Source organism: Lissotriton helveticus, chromosome 12, assembly GCF_964261635.1.
Source record: "Lissotriton helveticus chromosome 12, aLisHel1.1, whole genome shotgun sequence".
NCBI lineage: Eukaryota > Metazoa > Chordata > Amphibia > Caudata > Salamandridae > Lissotriton > Lissotriton helveticus.
In genome coordinates, this window is record NC_136073.1 from 162191501 (window position 1) to 162213450 (window position 21950).

A 21950-nucleotide genomic window follows, 5' to 3' on the forward strand; every position below is an offset into this window, starting at 1 on the left:
AGGAAGATAATTTTATCTACAGGCTCTTTCTGTGTTTTTTCCCTAGTCTTTCTTTCCCTTTTCTTAGCTGTGTAACTGTTCCTTTACGTGCTCTATTTAGGCGCCATTAATCTCATTTGAGCTCCTTGTACCTGCTTGTTTGTATTGTTTTTAAAAAGTGCATTGCAGAACATCAGGAATTTGCTTTGGGACAACTTGAAAACTTCCATACAGATTATTTGCACAAAGCTTACAGTAAGTTGTTGTGGCCGAGTGGTTAAGGTGATGGACTTGAAATCCATTGGGGTCCCCCCGCGCAGGTTCGAATCCTGGCAACAACGAGAGTATTTTCGTCTTCTGATCCAATTTTAGAAGTTAACCTTTAGTATTTCATCCATGTCAGTTTTATAAATAGGTAGCTTACATTGGTGTCACTATTTTCTCTTCATATATTTAATTTTTTCTACCCCTTTCATGTCTTTGCTATACCTCTCTTCCTACATTAGCGATGGTGCAAACGCTTCAAAATATTATACCCTGGCTCTCTCAGTCATACCTGCATGTGTACTTGAAACTTACTTTACCAATGAAAGAAGCAAATAGAGAAATAGAACAAAAGTGCTTGCTGGATTAGGCAAACACACTTCATAAAACTGCATTTTCTTTTTTATTCTCCCGTGTTACAAGCTTAACTGCTCCCTGTGTAATTTCTCTTAACCTGCTGTCCCAGGAAGATAATTTTATCTACAGTCTCTTTCTGTGTTTTTTCCCTAGACTTTCTTTCCCTTTTCTTAGCTGTGTAACTGTTCCTTTACGTGCTGTATTTAGGCGCCATTAATCTCATTTGAGCTCCTTGTACCTGCTTGTTTGTATTGTTTTTAAAAAGTGCATTGCAGAACATCAGGAATTTGCTGTGGGACACCTTGAAAACTTTCATACAGATTATTTGCACAATGCTTGCAGTAAGTTGTTGTGGCCGAGTGGTTAAGGCGATGGACTCGAAATCAATTGGGGTCTCCCCGCGCAGGTTCAAATCCTGCCGACGACAAGAGTATTTTCGTCTTCTGATACAATTTTAGAAGTTAACCTTTAGTATTTCTTCCATGTCAGTTTTATAAATAGGTAGCTTATATTGGTGTCTCTATTTCCTCTTCATATATTTATTTTTGCTACCCCTTTCATGTCTTTGCTATACCTCTCTTCCTACATTAGCGATGGTGCAAACGCTTCAAAATATTATACCCTGGCTTTCTCAGTCATACCTGCATGTGTACTTGAAACTTACTTTACCAATGAAAGAAGCAAATAGAGAAATAGAACAAAAGTGCTTGCTGGATTAGGCAAACACACTTCATAAAACTACATTTTCTTTTTTATTCTCCCGTGTTACAAGCTTAACTGCTCCCTGTGTAATTTCTCTTAACCTGCTGTCCCAGGAAGATCATTTTATCTACAGGCTCTTTCTGTGTTTTTTCCCTAGTCTTTCTTTCCCTTTTCGTAGCTGTGTAACTGTTCCGTTACGTGCTCTATTTAGGCGCCATTAATCTAATTTGAGCTCCTTCTACCTGCTTGTTTGTATTGTTTTTAAAAAGTGCATTGCAGAACATCAGGAATTTGCTGTCGGACACCTTGAAAACTTTCATACAGATTATTTGCACAAAGCTTACAGTAAGTTGTTGTGGCCGAGTGGTTAAGGCAATGGACTCGAAATCAATTGGGGTCTCCCCGCGCAGGTTCGAATCCTTCCGACAACGAGAGTATTTTCGTCTTCTGATACAATTTTAGAAGTTAACCTTTAGTATTTCTTCCATGTCAGTTTTATAAATAGGTGGCTTATATTGGTGTCATTATTGCCTCTTCACATATTTATTTTTGCTACCCCTTTCATGTCTTTGCTATACCTCTCTTCCTACATCAGCGCTGGTGCAAGCGCTTCAAATTATTATACCCTTGCTCTCTCAGTCATACCGCCATGTGCACTTGAAACTTACTTTACCAATAAAAGAAGCAAATAGAGAAATAGAACAAACGTGCTTGCTGGATTAGGCAAACACACTTAATAAAAGTGCATTTTCTTTTTTATTCTCCTGTGTTACAAGCTTAACTGCTCCCTGTGTAATTTCTCTTCACCTGCTGTCCCAGGAAGATAATTTTATCTACAGGCTCTTTCTGTGTTTTTTCTCTTGGCTTTCTTTCCCTTTTCTTAGCTGTGTAACTGCTCCTTTACGTGCTCTATTTAGGCGGCATTAATCTCATTTGAGCTCCTTGTACCTGCTTGTTTGTATTGTTTTTAAAACGTGCATTGCAGAACATCAGGTATTTGCTGTGGGACACCTTGAAAACTTTCGTACAGATTATTTGCACAAAGCTTACAGTAAGTTGTTGTGGCTGAGTGGTTAAGGGGATGGACTCGAAATCCATTGGGCTCTCCCCTCGCAGGTCCGAATCCTGCCGACAATGAGAGTATTTTCGTCTTCGGCTACAATTTTAGAAGTTAACCTTTAGTATTTCTTCCATGTCAGTTTTATAAATAGGTGGTTTATATTGGTGTCATTATTGCCTCTTCACATATTTATTTTTGCTACCCCTTTCATGTCTTTGCTATACCTCTCTTCCTACATTAGCGATGGTGCAAACGCTTCAAAATATTATACCCTGGCTCTCTCAGTCATACCTGCATGTGTACTTGAAACTTACTTTACCAATGAAAGAAGCAAATAGAGAAATAGAACAAAAGTCCTTGCTGGATTAGGCAAACACACTTCATAAAACTGCATTTCTTTTTTATTCTCCCGTGTTACAAGCTTAACTGCTCCCTGTGTAATTTCTCTTAACCTGCTCTCCCAGGAAGATAATCTTATCTACAGGCTCTTTCTGTGTTTTTTCCCTAGTCTTTCTTTCCCTTTTCTTAGGTGTGTAACTGTTCCTTTACGTGCTCTATTTAGGCGCCATTAATCTCATTTGAGCTCCTTATACCTGCTTGTTTGTATTGTTTTTAAAAAAGTGCATTGCAGAACATCAGGAATTTGCTGTGGGACACCTTGAAAACTTTCATACAGATTATTTGCAAAAAACTTGCAGTAAGTTGTTGTGGCCGAGTGGTTAAGGCGATGGACTTGAAGTCCTTTGGTATCTCCCCGCGCAGGTTCAAATCCTGCCGACAACGAGAGAATTTTCGTCTTCGGCTACAATTTTAGAAGTTAACCTTTAGTATTTCTTCCATGTCAGTTTTATAAATAGGTGGCTTATATTGGTGTCACTATTGCCTCTTCACATATTTATTTTTGCTACCCCTTTCATGTCTTTGCCATACCTCTCTTCCTACATTAGCGATGGTGCAAACGCTTCAAAATATTATACCCTGGCTCTCAGTCATACCTGCATGTGCACTTGAAACTTACTTTACCAATAAAAGAAGCAAATAGAGAAATAGAAATAAAGTGCTTGCTGGATTAGGCAAACACACTTCATAAAAGGGCATTTTCTTTTTTATTCTCCCATGTTACAAGCTTAACTGCTCCCTGTATAATTTCTCTTAACCTGCTGTCCCAGGAAGATAATTTTATCTATAGGCTCTTTCTGTGTTTTTTTCCCTAGGCTTTCTTTCCCTTTTCTTAGCTGTGTAACTGTTCCTTTACGTGCTCTATTTAGGCACCATTAATCTAATTTGAGCTCCTTGTACCTGCTTGTTTGTATTGTTTTCAAAAAGTGCATTGCAGAACATCAGGAATTTGCTGTGGGACACCTTGAAAACTTTCATACAGATTATTTGCACAAAGCTTACAGTAAGTTGTTGTGGCCGAGTGGTTAAGGCGATGGACTCGAAATCCATTGGGGTCTCCCCACGCAGGTTCGTATCCTGCCGACAACGAGAGTTGTTTTGTCTTCTGATACAATTTTAGAAGTTAACCTTTAGTATTTCTTCCATGTCAGTTTTATAAATAGGTGGCTTATAATGGTGTCATTATTGCCTCTTCACATTTTTATTTTTGCTACCCCTTTCATGTCTTTGCTATACCTCTCTTCCTACATTAGCGATGGTGCAAACGCTTAAAAATATTATACCCTGGCTCTCTCAGTCATACCTGCATGTGTACTTGAAACTTACTTTACCAATGAAAGAAGCAAATAGAGAAATAGAACAAAAGTCCTTGCTGGATTAGGCAAACACACTTCATAAAACTGCATTTTCTTTTTTATTCTCCCGTGTTACAAGCTTAACTGCTCCCTGTGTGATTTCTCTTAACCTGCTGTCCCAGGAAGATAATTTTATCTACAGGCTCTTTCTGTGTTTTTTCCCTAGTCTTTCTTTCCCTTTTCTTAGCTGTGTAACTGTTCCTTTACGTGCTCTATTTAGGCGCCATTAATCTCATTTGAGCTCCTTGTACCTGCTTGTTTGTATATTTTTTTAAAAAGTGCATTGAAGTACATCAGGAATTTGCTGTGGGACACCTTGAAAACTTTCATACAGATTATTTGCACAAAGCTTGCAGTAAGTTGTTGTGGCCGAGTGGTTAAGGCGATGGACTCGAAATCCATTGGGGTCTCCCCGCGCAGGTTCGAATCCTGCCGACAACGAGATTATTTTCGTCTTCGGCTACAATTATAGAAGATATCCTTTAGTATTTCTTCCATGTCAGTTTTATAAATAGGTGGCTTATATTGGTGTCACTATTGCCTCTTCACATATTTATTTTTGCTACCCCTTTCATGTCTTTGCTATACCTCTCTTCCTACATTAGTGATGGTGCAAACGCTTCAAAATATTATACCCTGGATCTCTCAGTCATACCTGCATGTGTACTTGAAACTTACTTTACCAATAAAAGAAGCAAATAAAGAAATAGAACAAAAGTGCTTGCTGGATTAGGCAAACACACTTCATAAAACTGCATTTTCTTTTTTATTCTCCCGTGTTACAAGCTTAACTGCTCCCTGTGAAATTTCTCTTAACCTGCTGTCCCAGGAAGATAATTTTATCTACAGGCTCTTTCTGTGTTTTTTACCTAGTCTTTCTTTCCCTTTTCTTAGCTGTGTAACTGTTCCTTTACGTGCTCTATTTAGGCGCCATTAATCTCATTTGAGCTCCTTGTACCTGCTTCTTTGTATTGTTTTTAAAAAGTGCATTGCAGAACATCTGGAATTTGCTGTGGGACACCTTGAAAACTTTCATACAGATTATTTGCACAAAGCTTGCAGTAAGTTGTTGTGGCCGAGTGGTTAAGGGCATGGACTCGAAATCCATTGGGGTCTCCCCGCGCAGGTTCAAATCCTGCTGACAACGAGAGTATTTTCGTATTCGGCTACAATTTTAGAAGTTAACCTTTAGTATTTCTTCCATGTCAGTTTTATAAATAGGTGGCTTATATTGGTGTCACTATTGCCTCTTCACATATTTATTTTTGCTACCCCTTTCATGTCTTTGCCATACCTCTCTTCCTACATTAGCGATGGTGCAAACGCTTCAAAATATTATACCCTGGCTCTCAGTCATACCTGCATGTGCACTTGAAACTTACTTTACCAATAAAAGAAGCAAATAGAGAAATAGAAATAAAGTTCTTGCTGGATTAGGCAAACACACTTCATAAAAGGGCATTTTCTTTTTTATTCTCCCGTGTTACAAGCTTAACTGCTCCCTGTATAATTTCTCTTAATCTGCTCTCCGAGGAAGATAATTTTATCTACAGGCTCTTTCTGTGTTTTTTCCCTAGTCTTTCTTTCCCTTTTCGTAGCTGTGTAACTGTTCCGTTACGTGCTCTATTTAGGCGCCATTAATCTAATTTGAGCTCCTTCTACCTGCTTGTTTGTATTGTTTTTAAAAAGTGCATTGCAGAACATCAGGAATTTGCTGTCGGACACCTTGAAAACTTTCATACAGATTATTTGCACAAAGCTTACAGTAAGTTGTTGTGGCCGAGTGGTTAAGGCAATGGACTCAAAATCCATTGGGGTCTCCCCGCGCAGGTTCGAATCCTTCCGACAACGAGAGTATTTTCGTCTTCTGATACAATTTTAGAAGTTAACCTTTAGTATTTCTTCCATGTCAGTTTTATAAATAGGTGGCTTATATTGGTGTCATTATTGCCTCTTCACATATTTATTTTTGCTACCCCTTTCATGTCTTTGCTATACCTCTCTTCCTACATCAGCGCTGGTGCAAGGGCTTCAAATTATTATACCCTTGCTCTCTCAGTCATACCGCCATGTGCACTTGAAACTTACTTTACCAATAAAAGAAGCAAATAGAGAAATAGAACAAACGTGCTTGCTGGATTAGGCAAACACACTAAATAAAAGTGCATTTTCTTTTTTATTCTCCTGTGTTACAAGCTTAACTGCTCCCTGTGTAATTTCTCTTCACCTGCTGTCCCAGGAAGATAATTTTATCTACAGGCTCTTTCTGTGTTTTTTCCCTTGGCTTTCTTTCCCTTTTCTTAGCTGTGTAACTGTTCCTTTACGTGCTCTATTTAGGCGGCATTAATCTCATTTGAGCTCCTTGTACCTGCTTGTTTGTATTGTTTTTAAAAAGTGCATTGCAGAACATCAGGAATTTGCTGTGGGACACCTTCAAAACTTTCGTACAGATTATTTGCACAAAGCTTACAGTAAGTTGCTGTGGCTGAGTGGTTAAGGCGATGGACTCGAAATCCATTGGGCTCTCCCCTCGCAGGTCCGAGTCCTGCCGACAATGAGAGTATTTTCGTCTTCGGCTACAATTTTAGAAGTTAACCTTTAGTATTTCTTCCATGTCAGTTTTATAAATAGGTGGTTTATATTGGTGTCATTATTGCCTCTTCACATATTTATTTTTGCTACCCCTTTCATGTCTTTGCTATACCTCTCTTCCTACATTAGCGATGGTGCAAACGCTTCAAAATATTATACCCTGGCTCTCTCAGTCATACCTGCATGTGTACTTGAAACTTACTTTACCAATGAAAGAAGCAAATAGAGAAATAGAACAAAAGTCCTTGCTGGATTAGGCAAACACACTTCATAAAACTGCATTTCTTTTTTATTCTCCCGTGTTACAAGCTTAACTGCTCCCTGTGTAATTTCTCTTAACCTGCTGTCCCAGGAAGATAATTTTATCTACAGGCTCTTTCTGTGTTTTTTCCCTAGTCTTTCTTTCCCTTTTCTTAGCTGTGTAACTGTTCCTTTACGTGCTCTATTTAGGCGCCATTAATCTCATTTGAGCTCCTTATACCTGCTTGTTTGTATTGTTTTTAAAAAGTGCATTGCAGAACATCAGGAATTTGCTGTGGGACACCTTGAAAACTTTCATACAGATTATTTGCACAAAACTTGCAGTAAGTTGTTGTTGCCGAGTGGTTAAGGCGATGGACTTGAAGTCCTTTGGGATCTCCCCGCGCAGGTTTAAATCCTGCCGACAACGAGAGAATTTTCGTCTTCGCTACAATTTTAGAAGTTAACCTTTAGTATTTCTTCCATGTCAGTTTTATAAATAGGTGGCTTATATTGGTGTCATTATTGCCTCTTCACATATTTATTTTTGCTACCCCTTTCATGTCTTTGCCATACCTCTCTTCCTACATTAGCGATGGTGCAAACGCTTCAAAATATTATACCCTGGCTCTCAGTCATACCTGCATGTGCACTTGAAACTTACTTTACCAATAAAAGAAGCAAATAGAGAAATAGAAATAAAGTGCTTGCTGGATTAGGCAAACACACTTCATAAAAGGGCATTTTCTTTTTTATTCTCCCATGTTACAAGCTTAACTGCTCCCTGTATAATTTCTCTTAACCTGCTGTCCCAGGAAGATAATTTTATCTACAGGCTTTCTGTGTTTTTTTCACTAGGCTTTCTTTCCCTTTTCTTAGCTGTGTAACTGTTCCTTTACGTGCTCTATTTAGGCACCATTAATCTAATTTGAGCTCCTTGTACCTGCTTGTTTGTATTGTTTTCAAAAAGTGCATTGCAGAACATCAGGAATTTGCTGTGGGACACCTTGAAAACTTTCATACAGATTATTTGCACAAACCTTACAGTAAGTTGTTGTGGCCGAGTGGTTAAGGCGATGGACTCGAAATCCATTGGGGTCTCCCTGCGCAGGTTCGAATCCTGCCGACAACGAGAGTATTTTCGTCTTCTGATACAATTTTAGAAGTTAACCTTTAGTATTTCTTCCATGTCAGTTTTATAAATAGGTGGCTTATATTGGTGTCATTATTGCCTCTTCACATTTTTATTTTTGCTACCCCTTTCATGTCTTTGCTATACCTCTCTTCCTACATTAGCGATGGTGCAAACGCTTAAAAATATTATACCCTGGCTCTCTCAGTCATACCTGCATGTGTACTTGAAACTTACTTTACCAATGAAAGAAGCAAATAGAGAAATAGAACAAAAGTCCTTGCTGGATTAGGCAAACACACTTCATAAAACTGCATTTTCTTTTTTATTCTCCCGTGTTACAAGCTTAACTGCTCCCTGTGTAATTTCTCTTAACCTGCTGTCCCAAGAAGATAATTTTATCTACAGGCTCTTTCTGTGTTTTTTCCCTAGTCTTTCTTTCCCTTTTCTTAGCTGTGTAACTGTTCCTTTACGTGCTCTATTTAGGCGCCAATAATCTCATTTGAGCTCCTTGTACCTGCTTGTTTGTATTGTTTTTAAAAAGTGCATTGCAGAACATCAGGAATTTGCTGTGGGACACCTTGAAAACTTTCATACAGATTATTTGCACAAAGCTTACAGTAAGTTGTTGTGGCCGAGTGGTTAAGGCGATGGACTCGAAATCCATTGGGGTCTCCCCGCGCAGGTTCCAATCCTGCCGGCAACAAGAGTATTTTCGTCTTCGGCTACAATTTTAGAAGTTAACCTTTAGTATTTCTTCCATGTCAGTTTTATAAATAGGTGGCTTATATTGGTGTCACTATTGCCTCTTCACATATTTATTTTTGCTACCCCTTTCATGTCTTTGCCATACCTCTCTTCCTACATTAGCGATGGTGCAAACGCTTCAAAATATTATACCCTGGCTCTCAGTCATATCTGCATGTGCACTTGAAACTTACTTTACCAATAAAAGAAGCAAATAGAGAAATAGAACAAACGTGCTTGCTGGATTAGGCAAACACACTTCATAAAAGTGCATTTTCTTTTTTATTCTCCCGTGTTACAAGCTCAACTGCTCTCTGTGTGATTTCTCTTAACCTGCTGTCCCAAGAAGATAATTTTATCTACAGGCTCTTTCTGTGTTTTTTCCCTAGTCTTTCTTTCCCTTTTCTTAGCTGTGTAACTGTTCCTTTACATGCTCTATTTAGGCGCCATTAATCTCATTTGAGCTCCTTGTACCTGCTTGTTTGTATTGTTTTTAAAAATTGCATTGCAGAACATCAGGAATTTGCTGAGGGACACCTTGAAAACTTTCATACAGATTATTTGCACAAAGCTTACAGTAAGTTGTTGTGGCCGAGTGGTTAAGGCGATGGACTCGAAATCCATTGGAGTCTCCCCCGCGCAGGTTCGAATCCTGTCGACGACGAGAGTATTTTCGTCTTCTGATACAATTTTAGAAGTTAACCTTTAGTATTTCTTCCATGTCAGTTTTATAAATAGGTAGCTTATATTGGTGTCTCTATTTCCTCTTCATATATTTATTTTTGCTACCCCTTTCATGTCTTTGCTATACCTCTCTTCCTACATTAGCGATGGTGCAAACGCTTCAAAATATTATACCCTGGCTCTCTCAGTCATACCTGCATGTGTACTTGAAACTCACTTTACCAATGAAAGAAGCAAATAGAGAAATAGAACAAAAGTGCTTGCTGGATTAGGCAAACACACTTCATAAAACTGCATTTTCTTTTTTATTCTCCTGTGTTACAAGCTTAACTGCTCCCTGAGTAATTTCTCTTAACCTGCTGTCCCAGAAAGATAATTTTATCTACAGGCTCTTTCTGTGTTTTTTCCCTAGGCTTTCTTTTCCTTTTCTTAGCTGTGTAACTGTTCCTTTACGTGCTCTATTTAGGCGCCATTAATCTCATTTGAGCTCCTTGTACCTGCTTGTTTGTATTGTTTTTAAAAATTGCATTGCAGAACATCAGGAATTTGCTGTGGGACACCTTGAAAACTTTCATACAGATTATTTGCAGAAAACTTGCAGTAAGTTGTTGTGGCCGAGTGGTTAAGGCGATGGACTTGAAGTCCTTTGGGATCTCTCCGCGCAGGTTCAAATCCTGCCGACAATGAGAGTATTTTCGTCTTCGGCTACAATTTTAGAAGTTAACCTTTAGTATTTCTTCCATGTCAGTTTTATAAATAGGTGGCTTATATTGGTGTCACTATTGCCTCTTCACATATTTATTTTTGCTACCCCTTTCATGTCTTTGCCATACCTCTCTTCCTACATTAGCGATGGTGCAAACGCTTCAAAATATTATACCCTGGCTCTCAGTCATACCTGCATGTGCACTTGAAACTTACTTTACCAATAAAAGAAGCAAATAGAGAAATAGAAATAAAGTGCTTGCTGGATTAGGCAAACACACTTCATAAAAGGGCATTTTCTTTTTTATTCTCCCGTGTTACAAGCTTAACTGCTCCCTGTATAATTTCTCTTAATCTGCTGTCCCAGGAAGATAATTTTATCTACAGGCTCTTTCTGTGTTTTTTCCCTAGTCTTTCTTTCCCTTTTCGTAGCTGTGTAACTGTTCCGTTACGTGCTCTATTTAGGCGCCATTAATCTAATTTGAGCTCCTTCTACCTGCTTGTTTGTATTGTTTTTAAAAAGTGCATTGCAGAACATCAGGAATTTGCTGTCGGACACCTTGAAAACTTTCATACAGATTATTTGCACAAAGCTTACAGTAAGTTGTTGTGGCCGAGTGGTTAAGGCAATGGACTCGAAATCCATTGGGGTCTCCCCGCGCAGGTTCGAATCCTTCCGACAACGAGAGTATATTCGTCTTCTGATACAATTTTAGAAGTTAACCTTTAGTATTTCTTCCATGTCAGTTTTATAAATAGGTGGCTTATATTGGTGTCATTATTGCCTCTTCACATATTTATTTTTGCTACCCCTTTCATGTCTTTGCTATACCTCTCTTCCTACATCAGCGCTGGTGCAAGCGCTTCAAATTATTATACCCTTGCTCTCTCAGTCATACCGCCATGTGCACTTGAAACTTACTTTACCAATAAAAGAAGCAAATAGAGAAATAGAACAAACGTGCTTGCTGGATTAGGCAAACACACTTAATAAAAGTGCATTTTCTTTTTTATTCTCCTTTGTTACAAGCTTAACTGCTCCCTGTGTAATTTCTCTTCACCTGCTGTCCCAGGAAGATAATTGTATCTACAGGCTCTTTCCGTGTTTTTCCCCTTGGCTTTCTTTCCCTTTTCTTAGCTGTGTAACTGTTCCTTTACGTGCTCTATTTAGGCGGCATTAATCTCATTTGAGCTCCTTGTACCTGCTTGTTTGTATTGTTTTTAAAAAGTGCATTGCAGAACATCAGGAATTTGCTGTGGGACACCTTGAAAACTTTCGTACAGATTATTTGCACAAAGCTTACAGTTAGTTGTTGTGGCTGAGTGGTTAAGGCGATGGACTCGAAATCCATTGGGCTCTCCCCTCGCAGGTCCGAATCCTGCCGACAATGAGAGTATTTTCGTCTTCGGCTACAATTTTAGAAGTTTACCTTTAGTATTTCTTCCGTGTCAGTTTTATAAATAGGTGGTTTATATTGGTGTCATTATTGCCTCTTCACATATTTATTTTTGCTACCCCTTTCATGTCTTTGCTATACCTCTCTTCCTACATTAGCGATGGTGCAAACGCTTCAAAATATTATACCCTGGCTCTCTCAGTCATACCTGCATGTGTACTTGAAACTTACTTTACCAATGAAAGAAGCAAATAGAGAAATAGAACAAAAGTCCTTGCTGGATTAGGCAAACACACTTCATAAAACTGCATTTCTTTTTTATTCTCCCGTGTTACAAGCTTAACTGCTCCCTGTGTAATTTCTCTTAACCTGCTGTCCCAGGAAGATAATTTTATCTACAGGCTCTTTCTGTGTTTTTTCCCTAGTCTTTCTTTCCCTTTTCTTAGCTGTATAACTGTTCCTTTTTGTGCTCTATTTAGGCGCCATTAATCTCATTTGAGCTCCTTATACCTGCTTGTTTGTATTGTTTTTAAAAAGTGCATTGCAGAACATCAGGAATTTGCTGTGGGACACCTTGAAAACTTTCATACAGATTATTTGCACAAAACTTGCAGTAAGTTGTTGTGGCCGAGTGGTTAAGGCGATGGACTTGAAGTCCTTTGGGATCTCCCCGCGCAGGTTCAAATCCTGCCGACAACGAGAGAATTTTCGTCTTCGGCTACAATTTTAGAAGTTAACCTTTAGTATTTCTTCCATGTCAGTTTTATAAATAGGTGGCTTATATTGGTGTCACTATTGCCTCTTCCCATATTTATTTTTGCTACCCCTTTCATGTCTTTGCCATACCTCTCTTCCTACATTAGCGATGGTGCAAACGCTTCAAAATATTATACCCTGGCTCTCAGTCATACCTGCATGTGCACTTGAAACTTACTTTACCAATAAAAGAAGCAAATAGAGAAATAGAAATAAAGTGCTTGCTGGATTAGGCAAACACACTTCATAAAAGGGCATTTTCTTTTTTATTCTCCCGTGTTACAAGCTTAACTGCTCCCTGTATAATTTCTCTTAATCTGCTGTCCCAGGAAGATAATTTTATCTACAGGCTCTTTCTGTGTTTTTTCCCTAGTCTTTCTTTCCCTTTTCGTAGCTGTGTAACTGTTCCGTTACGTGCTCTATTTAGGCGCCATTAATCTAATTTGAGCTCCTTCTACCTGCTTGTTTGTATTGTTTTTAAAAAGTGCATTGCAGAACATCAGGAATTTGCTGTCGGACACCTTGAAAACTTTCATACAGATTATTTGCACAAAGCTTACAGTAAGTTGTTGTGGCCGAGTGGTTAAGGCAATGGACTCGAAATCCATTGGGGTCTCCCCGCGCAGGTTCGAATCCTTCCGACAACGAGAGTATATTCGTCTTCTGATACAATTTTAGAAGTTAACCTTTAGTATTTCTTCCATGTCAGTTTTATAAATAGGTGGCTTATATTGGTGTCATTATTGCCTCTTCACATATTTATTTTTGCTACCCCTTTCATGTCTTTGCTATACCTCTCTTCCTACATCAGCGCTGGTGCAAGCGCTTCAAATTATTATACCCTTGCTCTCTCAGTCATACCGCCATGTGCACTTGAAACTTACTTTACCAATAAAAGAAGCAAATAGAGAAATAGAACAAACGTGCTTGCTGGATTAGGCAAACACACTTAATAAAAGTGCATTTTCTTTTTTATTCTCCTTTGTTACAAGCTTAACTGCTCCCTGTGTAATTTCTCTTCACCTGCTGTCCCAGGAAGATAATTGTATCTACAGGCTCTTTCCGTGTTTTTCCCCTTGGCTTTCTTTCCCTTTTCTTAGCTGTGTAACTGTTCCTTTACGTGCTCTATTTAGGCGGCATTAATCTCATTTGAGCTCCTTGTACCTGCTTGTTTGTATTGTTTTTAAAAAGTGCATTGCAGAACATCAGGAATTTGCTGTGGGACACCTTGAAAACTTTCGTACAGATTATTTGCACAAAGCTTACAGTTAGTTGTTGTGGCTGAGTGGTTAAGGCGATGGACTCGAAATCCATTGGGCTCTCCCCTCGCAGGTCCGAATCCTGCCGACAATGAGAGTATTTTCGTCTTCGGCTACAATTTTAGAAGTTAACCTTTAGTATTTCTTCCGTGTCAGTTTTATAAATAGGTGGTTTATATTGGTGTCATTATTGCCTCTTCACATATTTATTTTTGCTACCCCTTTCATGTCTTTGCTATACCTCTCTTCCTACATTAGCGATGGTGCAAACGCTTCAAAATATTATACCCTGGCTCTCTCAGTCATACCTGCATGTGTACTTGAAACTTACTTTACCAATGAAAGAAGCAAATAGAGAAATAGAACAAAAGTCCTTGCTGGATTAGGCAAACACACTTCATAAAACTGCATTTCTTTTTTATTCTCCCGTGTTACAAGCTTAACTGCTCCCTGTGTAATTTCTCTTAACCTGCTGTCCCAGGAAGATAATTTTATCTACAGGCTCTTTCTGTGTTTTTTCCCTAGTCTTTCTTTCCCTTTTCTTAGCTGTATAACTGTTCCTTTTTGTGCTCTATTTAGGCGCCATTAATCTCATTTGAGCTCCTTATACCTGCTTGTTTGTATTGTTTTTAAAAAGTGCATTGCAGAACATCAGGAATTTGCTGTGGGACACCTTGAAAACTTTCATACAGATTATTTGCACAAAACTTGCAGTAAGTTGTTGTGGCCGAGTGGTTAAGGCGATGGACTTGAAGTCCTTTGGGATCTCCCCGCGCAGGTTCAAATCCTGCCGACAACGAGAGAATTTTCGTCTTCGGCTACAATTTTAGAAGTTAACCTTTAGTATTTCTTCCATGTCAGTTTTATAAATAGGTGGCTTATATTGGTGTCACTATTGCCTCTTCCCATATTTATTTTTGCTACCCCTTTCATGTCTTTGCCATACCTCTCTTCCTACATTAGCGATGGTGCAAACGCTTCAAAATATTATACCCTGGCTCTCAGTCATACCTGCATGTGCACTTGAAACTTACTTTACCAATAAAAGAAGCAAATAGAGAAATAGAAATAAAGTGCTTGCTGGATTAGGCAAACACACTTCATAAAAGGGCATTTTCTTTTTTATTCTCCCATGTTACAAGCTTAACTGCTCCCTGTATAATTTCTCTTAACCTGCTGTCCCAGGAAGATAATGTTATCTACAGGCTTTCTGTGTTTTTTTCCCTAGGCTTTCTTTCCCTTTTCTTAGCTGTGTAACTGTTCCTTTACGTGCTCTATTTAGGCACCATTAATCTAATTTGAGCTCCTTGTACCTGCTTGTTTGTATTGTTTTCAAAAAGTGCATTGCAGAACATCAGGAATTTGCTGTGGGACACCTTGAAAACTTTCATACAGATTATTTGCACAAAGCTTACAGTAAGTTGTTGTGGCCGAGTGGTTAAGGCGATGGACTCGAAATCCATTGGGCTCTCCCCTCGCAGGTCCGAATCCTTCCGACAATGAGAGTATTTTCGTCTTCGGCTACAATTTTAGAAGTTAACCTTTAGTATTTCTTCCATATCAGTTTTATAAATAGGTGGTTTATATTGGTGTCATTATTGCCTCTTCACATATTTATTTTTGCTACCCCTTTCATGTCTTTGCTATACCTCTCTTCCTACATTAGCGATGGTGCAAACGCTTCAAAATATTATACCCTGGCTCTCTCAGTCATACCTGCATGTGTACTTGAAACTTACTTTACCAATGAAAGAAGCAAATAGAGAAATAGAACAAAAGTGCTTGCTGGATTAGGCAAACACACTTCATAAAACTGCATTTTCTTTTTTATTCTCCTGTGTTACAAGCTTAACTGCTCCCTGAGTAATTTCTCTTAACCTGCTGTCCCAGAAAGATAATTTTATCTACAGGCTCTTTCTGTGTTTTTTCCCTAGGCTTTCTTTTCCTTTTCTTAGCTGTGTAACTGTTCCTTTACGTGCTCTATTTAGGCGCCATTAATCTCATTTGAGCTCCTTGTACCTGCTTGTTTGTATTGTTTTTAAAAATTGCATTGCAGAACATCAGGAATTTGCTGTGGGACACCTTGAAAACTTTCATACAGATTATTTGCAGAAAACTTTCAGTAAGTTGTTGTGGCCGAGTGGTTAAGGCGATGGACTTGAAGTCCTTTGGGATCTCTCCGCGCAGGTTCAAATCCTGCCGACAATGAGAGTATTTTCGTCTTCGGCTACAATTTTAGAAGTTAACCTTTAGTATTTCTTCCATGTCAGTTTTATAAATAGGTGGCTTATATTGGTGTCACTATTGCCTCTTCACATATTTATTTTTGCTACCCCTTTCATGTCTTTGCCATACCTCTCTTCCTACATTAGCGATGGTGCAAACGCTTCAAAATATTATACCCTGGCTCTCAGTCATACCTGCATGTGCACTTGAAACTTACTTTACCAATAAAAGAAGCAAATAGAGAAATAGAAATAAAGTGCTTGCTGGATTAGGCAAACACACTTCATAAAAGGGCATTTTCTTTTTTATTCTCCCGTGTTACAAGCTTAACTGCTCCCTGTATAATTTCTCTTAATCTGCTGTCCCAGGAAGATAATTTTATCTACAGGCTCTTTCTGTGTTTTTTCCCTAGTCTTTCTTTCCCTTTTCGTAGCTGTGTAACTGTTCCGTTACGTGCTCTATTTAGGCGCCATTAATCTAATTTGAGCTCCTTCTACCTGCTTGTTTGTATTGTTTTTAAAAAGTGCATTGCAGAACATCAGGAATTTGCTGTCGGACACCTTGAAAACTTTCATACAGATTATTTGCACAAAGCTTACAGTAAGTTGTTGTGGCCGAGTGGTTAAGGCAATGGACTCGAAATCCATTGGGGTCTCCCCGCGCAGGTTCGAATCCTTCCGACAACGAGAGTATATTCGTCTTCTGATACAATTTTAGAAGTTAACCTTTAGTATTTCTTCCATGTCAGTTTTATAAATAGGTGGCTTATATTGGTGTCATTATTGCCTCTTCACATATTTATTTTTGCTACCCCTTTCATGTCTTTGCTATACCTCTCTTCCTACATCAGCGCTGGTGCAAGCGCTTCAAATTATTATACCCTTGCTCTCTCAGTCATACCGCCATGTGCACTTGAAACTTACTTTACCAATAAAAGAAGCAAATAGAGAAATAGAACAAACGTCCTTGCTGGATTAGGCAAACACACTTCATAAAACTCCATTTTCTTTTTTATTCTCCCGTGTTACAAGCTTAACTGCTCCCTGTGTAATTTCTCTTAACCTGCTGTCCCAGGAAGATAATTTTATCTACAGGCTCTTTCTGTGTTTTTTCCCTTGTCTTTCTTTCCCTTTTCTTAGCTGTGTAACTGTTCCTTTACGTGCTCTATTTAGGCGCCATTAATCTCATTTGAGCTCCTTGTACCTGCTTGTTTGTATTGTTTTTAAAAAGTGCATTGCAGAACATCAGGAATTTGCTGTGGGACACCTTGAAAACTTTCATACAGATTATTTGCACAAAGCTTACAGTAAGTTGTTGTGGCCGAGTGGTTAAGGGGATGGACTCGAAATCCATTGGGCTCTCCCCGCGCAGGTTCGAATCCTGCCGACAACGAGAGTATTTTCGTCTTCGGCTACAATTTTAGAAGTTAACCTTTAGTATTTCTTCCATGTCAGTTTTATAAATAGGTGGCTTATATTGGTGTCACTATTGCCTCTTCACATATTTATTTTTGCTACCCCTTTCATGTCTTTGCCATACCTCTCTTCCTACATTAGCGATGGTGCAAACGCTTCAAAATATTATACCCTGGCTCTCAGTCATATCTGCATGTGCACTTGAAACTTACTTTACCAATAAAAGAAGCAAATAGAGAAATAGAACAAACGTGCTTGCTGGATTAGGCAAACACACTTCATAAAAGTGCATTTTCTTTTTTATTCTCCCGTGTTACAAGCTTAACTGCTCTCTGTGTGATTTCTCTTAACCTGCTGTCCCAGGAAGATAATTTTATCTACAGGCTCTTTCTGTGTTTTTACCCTAGGCTTTCTTTTCCTTTTCTTAGCTGTGTAACTGTTCCTTTACGTGCTCTATTTAGGCGCCATTAATCTCATTTGAGCTCCTTGTACCTGCTTGTTTGTATTGTTTTTAAAAATTGCATTGCAGAACATCAGGAATTTGCTGTGGACACCTTGAAAACTTTCATACAGATTATTTGCAGAAAGCTTGCAGTAAGTTGTTGTGGCCGAGTGGTTAAGGCGATGGACTTGAAGTCCTTTGGGATCTCTCCGCGCAGGTTCAAATCCTGCCGACAATTAGAGTATTTTCGTCTTCGGCTACAATTTTAGAAGTTAACCTTTAGTATTTCTTCCATGTCAGTTTTATAAATAGGTGGCTTATATTGGTGTCACTATTGCCTCTTCACATATTTATTTTTGCTACCCCTTTCATGTCTTTGCCATACCTCTCTTCCTACATTAGCGATGGTGCAAACGCTTCAAAATATTATACCCTGGCTCTCAGTCATACCTGCATGTGCACTTGAAACTTACTTTACCAATAAAAGAAGCAAATAGAGAAATAGAAATAAAGTGCTTGCTGGATTAGGCAAACACACTTCATAAAAGGGCATTTTCTTTTTTATTCTCCCGTGTTACAAGCTTAACTGCTCCCTGTATAATTTCTCTTAACCTGCTGTCCCAGGAAGATAATTTTATCTACAGGCTCTTTCTGTGTTTTTTCCCTAGTCTTTCTTTCCCTTTTCGTAGCTGTGTAACTGTTCCTTTACGTGCTCTATTTAGGCGCCATTAATCTAATTTGAGCTCCTTCTACCTTCTTGTTTGTATTGTTTTTAAAAAGTGCATTGCAGAACATCAGGAATTTGCTGTCGGACACCTCGAAAACTTTCATACAGATTATTTGCTCAGAGCTTACAGTAAGTTGTTGTGGCCGAGTGGTTAAGGCGATGGACTCGAAATCCATTGGGGTCTTCCCGCGCAGGTTCGAATCCTTCCGACAACAAGAGTATTTTCGTCTTCTGATACAATTTTAGAAGTTAACCTTTAGTATTTCTTCCATGTCAGTTTTATAAATAGGTGGCTTATATTGGTGTCATTATTGCCTCTTCACATATTTATTTTTGCTACCCCTTTCATGTCTTTGCTATACCTCTCTTCCTACATCAGCGCTGGTGCAAGCGCTTCAAATTATTATACCCTTGCTCTCTCAGTCATACCTGCATGTGCACTTGAAACTTACTTTACCAATAAAAGAAGCAAATAGAGAAATAGAACAAACGTGCTTGCTGGATTAGGCAAACACACTTCATAAAAGTGCATTTTCTTTTTTATTCTCCCGTGTTACAAGCTTAACTGCTCCCTGTGTGATTTCTCTTAACCTGCTGTCCCAGGAAGATAATTTTATCTACAGGCTCTTTCTGTGTTTTTTCCCTAGTCTTTCTTTCCCTTTTCTTAGCTGTGTAACTGTTCCTTTACGTGCTCTATTTAGGCGCCATTAATCTCATTTGAGCTCCTTGTACCTGCTTGTTTGTATATTTTTTTTAAAACTGCATTGCAGTACATCAGGAATTTGCTGTGGGACACCTTGAAAACTTTCATACAGATTATTTGCACAACGCTTGCAGTAAGTTGTTGTGGCCGATTGGTTAAGGCGATGGACTCGAAATCCATTGGGGTCTCCCAGCGCAGGTTCGAATCCTGCCGACAACGAGAGTATTTTCGTCTTCGGCTACAATTATAGAAGATATCCTTTAGTATTTCTTCCATGTCAGTTTTATAAATAGGTGGCTTATATTGGTGTCACTATTGCCTCTTCACATATTTATTTTTGCTACCCCTTTCATGTCTTTGCTATACCTCTCTTCCTACATTAGTGATGGTGCAAGCGCTTCAAATTATTATACCCTTGCTCTCTCAGTCATACCGCCATATGCACTTGAAACTTACTTTACCAATAAAAGAAGCAAATAGAGAAATAGAACAAACGTGCTTGCTGGATTAGGCAAACACACTTAATAAAAGTGCATTTTCTTTTTTATTCTCCTGTGTTACAAGCTTAACTGCTCCCTGTGTAATTTCTCTTCACCTGCTGTCCCAGGAAGATAATTTTATCTACGGGCTCTTTCTGTGTTTTTTCCCTTGGCTTTCTTTCCCTTTTCTTAGCTGTGTAACTGTTCGTTTACGTGCTCTATTTAGGCGGCATTAATCTCATTTGAGCTCCTTGTACCTGCTTGTTTGTATTGTTTTTAAAAAGTGCATTGCAGAACATCAGGAATTTGCTGTGGGACACCTTGAAAACTTCCGTACAGATTATTTGCACAAAGCTTACAGTAAGTTGTTGTGGCTGAGTGGTTAAGGGGATGGACTCGAAATCCAGTGGGCTCTCCCCTCGCTGGTCCGAATCCTGCCGACAATGAGAGTATTTTCGTCTTCGGCTACAATTTTAGAAGTTAACCTTTAGTATTTCTTCCATGTCAGTTTTATAAATAGGTGGTTTATGTTGGTGTCATTATTGCCTCTTCACATATTTATTTTTGCTACCCCTTTCATGTCTTTGCTATACCTCTCTTCCTACATTAGCGATGGTGCAAACGCTTCAAAATATTATACCCTGGCTCTCTCAGTCATACCTGCATGTGTACTTGAAACTTACTTTACCAATGAAAGAAGCAAATAGAGAAATAGAACAAAAGTCCTTGCTGGATTAGGCAAACACACTTCATAAAACTGCATTTCTTTTTTATTCTCCCTTGTTACAAGCTTAACTGCTCCCTGTGTAATTTCTCTTAACCTGCTGTCCCAGAAAGATAATTTTATCTACAGGCTCTTTCTGTGTTTTTTCCCTAGTCTTAATTTCCCTTTTCTTAGCTGCGTAACTGTTCCTTTACGTGCTCTATTTAGGCGCCATTAATCTCATTTGAGCTCCTTGTACCTGCTTGTTTGTATTGTTTTTAAAAAGTGCGTTGCAGAACATCAGGAATTTGCTGTGGGACACCTTGAAAACTTTCATAAAGATTATTTGCACAAAGCTTACAGTAAGTTGTTGTGGCCGAGTGGTTAAGGTGATGGACTTGAAATCCATTGAGGTCTCCCCGCGCAGGTTCGAATCCTGCCGACAACGAGAGTATTTTCGTCTTCTGATACAATTTTAGAAGTTAACCTTTAGTATTTCTTCCATGTCAGTTTTATAAATAGGTAGCTTATATTGGTGTCACTATTTCCTCTTCATATATTTATTTTTGATACCCCTTTCATGTCTTTGCTATACCTCTCTTCCTACATTAGCGATGGTGCAAACGCTTCAAAATATTATACCCTGGCTCTCTCAGTCATACCTGCATGTGTACTTGAAACTTACTTTACCAATGAAAGAAGCAAATAGAGAAATAGAACAAAAGTGCTTGCTGGATTAGGCAAACACACTTCATAAAACTGCATTTTCTTTTTTATTCTCCCGTGTTACAAGCTTAACTGCTCCCTGTGTAATTTCTCTTAACCTGCTGTCCCAGGAAGATAATTTTATCTACAGGCTCTTTCTGTGTTTTTTCCCTAGACTTTCTTTCCCTTTTCTTAGCTGTGTAACTGTTCCTTTACGTGCTCTATTTATGCATCATTAATCTCATTTGAGCTCCTTGTACCTGCTTGTTTGTATTGTTTTTAAAAAGTGCATTGCAGAACATCAGGAATTTGCTGTGGGACACCTTGAAAACTTCCGTACAGATTATTTGCACAAAGCTTACAGTAAGTTGTTGTGGCTGAGTGGTTAAGGGGATGGACTCGAAATCCAGTGGGCTCTCCCCTCGCTGGTCCGAATCCTGCCGACAATGAGAGTATTTTCGTCTTCGGCTACAATTTTAGAAGTTAACCTTTAGTATTTCTTCCATGTCAGTTTTATAAATAGGTGGTTTATGTTGGTGTCATTATTGCCTCTTCACATATTTATTTTTGCTACCCCTTTCATGTCTTTGCTATACCTCTCTTCCTACATTAGCGATGGTGCAAACGCTTCAAAATATTATACCCTGGCTCTCTCAGTCATACCTGCATGTGTACTTGAAACTTACTTTACCAATGAAAGAAGCAAATAGAGAAATAGAACAAAAGTCCTTGCTGGATTAGGCAAACACACTTCATAAAACTGCATTTCTTTTTTATTCTCCCTTGTTACAAGCTTAACTGCTCCCTGTGTAATTTCTCTTAACCTGCTGTCCCAGAAAGATAATTTTATCTACAGGCTCTTTCTGTGTTTTTTCCCTAGTCTTAGTTTCCCTTTTCTTAGCTGCGTAACTGTTCCTTTACG

The 21950-nt window shown here is 38.7% G+C and overlaps 26 non-coding genes across 26 annotated transcripts; all 26 read left to right on the forward strand.

The window, feature by feature from the left end:
* Positions 1-238: 238 nt before the first annotated feature.
* TRNAS-UGA (transfer RNA serine (anticodon UGA)) lies at positions 239-320 on the forward strand. Its single transcript has one exon. It is a non-coding gene; the product is annotated as a tRNA-Ser (tRNA).
* A 625-nt stretch (positions 321-945) lies between these two features.
* TRNAS-CGA (transfer RNA serine (anticodon CGA)) lies at positions 946-1027 on the forward strand. Its single transcript has one exon. It is a non-coding gene; the product is annotated as a tRNA-Ser (tRNA).
* Positions 1028-1651: 624 nt separating this feature from the next.
* On the forward strand, positions 1652-1733 carry TRNAS-CGA (transfer RNA serine (anticodon CGA)). Its single transcript has one exon. It is a non-coding gene; the product is annotated as a tRNA-Ser (tRNA).
* A 1330-nt stretch (positions 1734-3063) lies between these two features.
* TRNAS-UGA (transfer RNA serine (anticodon UGA)) lies at positions 3064-3145 on the forward strand. Its single transcript has one exon. It is a non-coding gene; the product is annotated as a tRNA-Ser (tRNA).
* Positions 3146-3768: 623 nt separating this feature from the next.
* TRNAS-CGA (transfer RNA serine (anticodon CGA)) lies at positions 3769-3850 on the forward strand. The gene has a single exon. It is a non-coding gene; the product is annotated as a tRNA-Ser (tRNA).
* Positions 3851-4475: 625 nt separating this feature from the next.
* Positions 4476-4557, forward strand: TRNAS-CGA (transfer RNA serine (anticodon CGA)). The gene has a single exon. It is a non-coding gene; the product is annotated as a tRNA-Ser (tRNA).
* Positions 4558-5181: 624 nt separating this feature from the next.
* On the forward strand, positions 5182-5263 carry TRNAS-CGA (transfer RNA serine (anticodon CGA)). The gene has a single exon. It is a non-coding gene; the product is annotated as a tRNA-Ser (tRNA).
* A 622-nt stretch (positions 5264-5885) lies between these two features.
* Positions 5886-5967, forward strand: TRNAL-CAA (transfer RNA leucine (anticodon CAA)). Its single transcript has one exon. It is a non-coding gene; the product is annotated as a tRNA-Leu (tRNA).
* A 2031-nt stretch (positions 5968-7998) lies between these two features.
* TRNAS-CGA (transfer RNA serine (anticodon CGA)) lies at positions 7999-8080 on the forward strand. The gene has a single exon. It is a non-coding gene; the product is annotated as a tRNA-Ser (tRNA).
* Positions 8081-8704: 624 nt separating this feature from the next.
* On the forward strand, positions 8705-8786 carry TRNAS-CGA (transfer RNA serine (anticodon CGA)). The gene has a single exon. It is a non-coding gene; the product is annotated as a tRNA-Ser (tRNA).
* A 622-nt stretch (positions 8787-9408) lies between these two features.
* TRNAS-CGA (transfer RNA serine (anticodon CGA)) lies at positions 9409-9491 on the forward strand. Its single transcript has one exon. It is a non-coding gene; the product is annotated as a tRNA-Ser (tRNA).
* Positions 9492-10115: 624 nt separating this feature from the next.
* Positions 10116-10197, forward strand: TRNAS-UGA (transfer RNA serine (anticodon UGA)). The gene has a single exon. It is a non-coding gene; the product is annotated as a tRNA-Ser (tRNA).
* A 622-nt stretch (positions 10198-10819) lies between these two features.
* TRNAS-CGA (transfer RNA serine (anticodon CGA)) lies at positions 10820-10901 on the forward strand. The gene has a single exon. It is a non-coding gene; the product is annotated as a tRNA-Ser (tRNA).
* A 624-nt stretch (positions 10902-11525) lies between these two features.
* On the forward strand, positions 11526-11607 carry TRNAS-CGA (transfer RNA serine (anticodon CGA)). The gene has a single exon. It is a non-coding gene; the product is annotated as a tRNA-Ser (tRNA).
* Positions 11608-12230: 623 nt separating this feature from the next.
* TRNAS-UGA (transfer RNA serine (anticodon UGA)) lies at positions 12231-12312 on the forward strand. The gene has a single exon. It is a non-coding gene; the product is annotated as a tRNA-Ser (tRNA).
* A 622-nt stretch (positions 12313-12934) lies between these two features.
* TRNAS-CGA (transfer RNA serine (anticodon CGA)) lies at positions 12935-13016 on the forward strand. Its single transcript has one exon. It is a non-coding gene; the product is annotated as a tRNA-Ser (tRNA).
* A 624-nt stretch (positions 13017-13640) lies between these two features.
* Positions 13641-13722, forward strand: TRNAS-CGA (transfer RNA serine (anticodon CGA)). Its single transcript has one exon. It is a non-coding gene; the product is annotated as a tRNA-Ser (tRNA).
* Positions 13723-14345: 623 nt separating this feature from the next.
* Positions 14346-14427, forward strand: TRNAS-UGA (transfer RNA serine (anticodon UGA)). Its single transcript has one exon. It is a non-coding gene; the product is annotated as a tRNA-Ser (tRNA).
* Positions 14428-15048: 621 nt separating this feature from the next.
* Positions 15049-15130, forward strand: TRNAS-CGA (transfer RNA serine (anticodon CGA)). Its single transcript has one exon. It is a non-coding gene; the product is annotated as a tRNA-Ser (tRNA).
* Positions 15131-15754: 624 nt separating this feature from the next.
* On the forward strand, positions 15755-15836 carry TRNAS-UGA (transfer RNA serine (anticodon UGA)). The gene has a single exon. It is a non-coding gene; the product is annotated as a tRNA-Ser (tRNA).
* A 622-nt stretch (positions 15837-16458) lies between these two features.
* On the forward strand, positions 16459-16540 carry TRNAS-CGA (transfer RNA serine (anticodon CGA)). The gene has a single exon. It is a non-coding gene; the product is annotated as a tRNA-Ser (tRNA).
* Positions 16541-17164: 624 nt separating this feature from the next.
* TRNAS-CGA (transfer RNA serine (anticodon CGA)) lies at positions 17165-17246 on the forward strand. Its single transcript has one exon. It is a non-coding gene; the product is annotated as a tRNA-Ser (tRNA).
* A 621-nt stretch (positions 17247-17867) lies between these two features.
* TRNAS-UGA (transfer RNA serine (anticodon UGA)) lies at positions 17868-17949 on the forward strand. Its single transcript has one exon. It is a non-coding gene; the product is annotated as a tRNA-Ser (tRNA).
* A 622-nt stretch (positions 17950-18571) lies between these two features.
* Positions 18572-18653, forward strand: TRNAS-CGA (transfer RNA serine (anticodon CGA)). Its single transcript has one exon. It is a non-coding gene; the product is annotated as a tRNA-Ser (tRNA).
* Positions 18654-19278: 625 nt separating this feature from the next.
* TRNAS-CGA (transfer RNA serine (anticodon CGA)) lies at positions 19279-19360 on the forward strand. The gene has a single exon. It is a non-coding gene; the product is annotated as a tRNA-Ser (tRNA).
* Positions 19361-20689: 1329 nt separating this feature from the next.
* Positions 20690-20771, forward strand: TRNAS-UGA (transfer RNA serine (anticodon UGA)). Its single transcript has one exon. It is a non-coding gene; the product is annotated as a tRNA-Ser (tRNA).
* The last annotated feature ends 1179 nt before the right edge of the window (positions 20772-21950 follow it).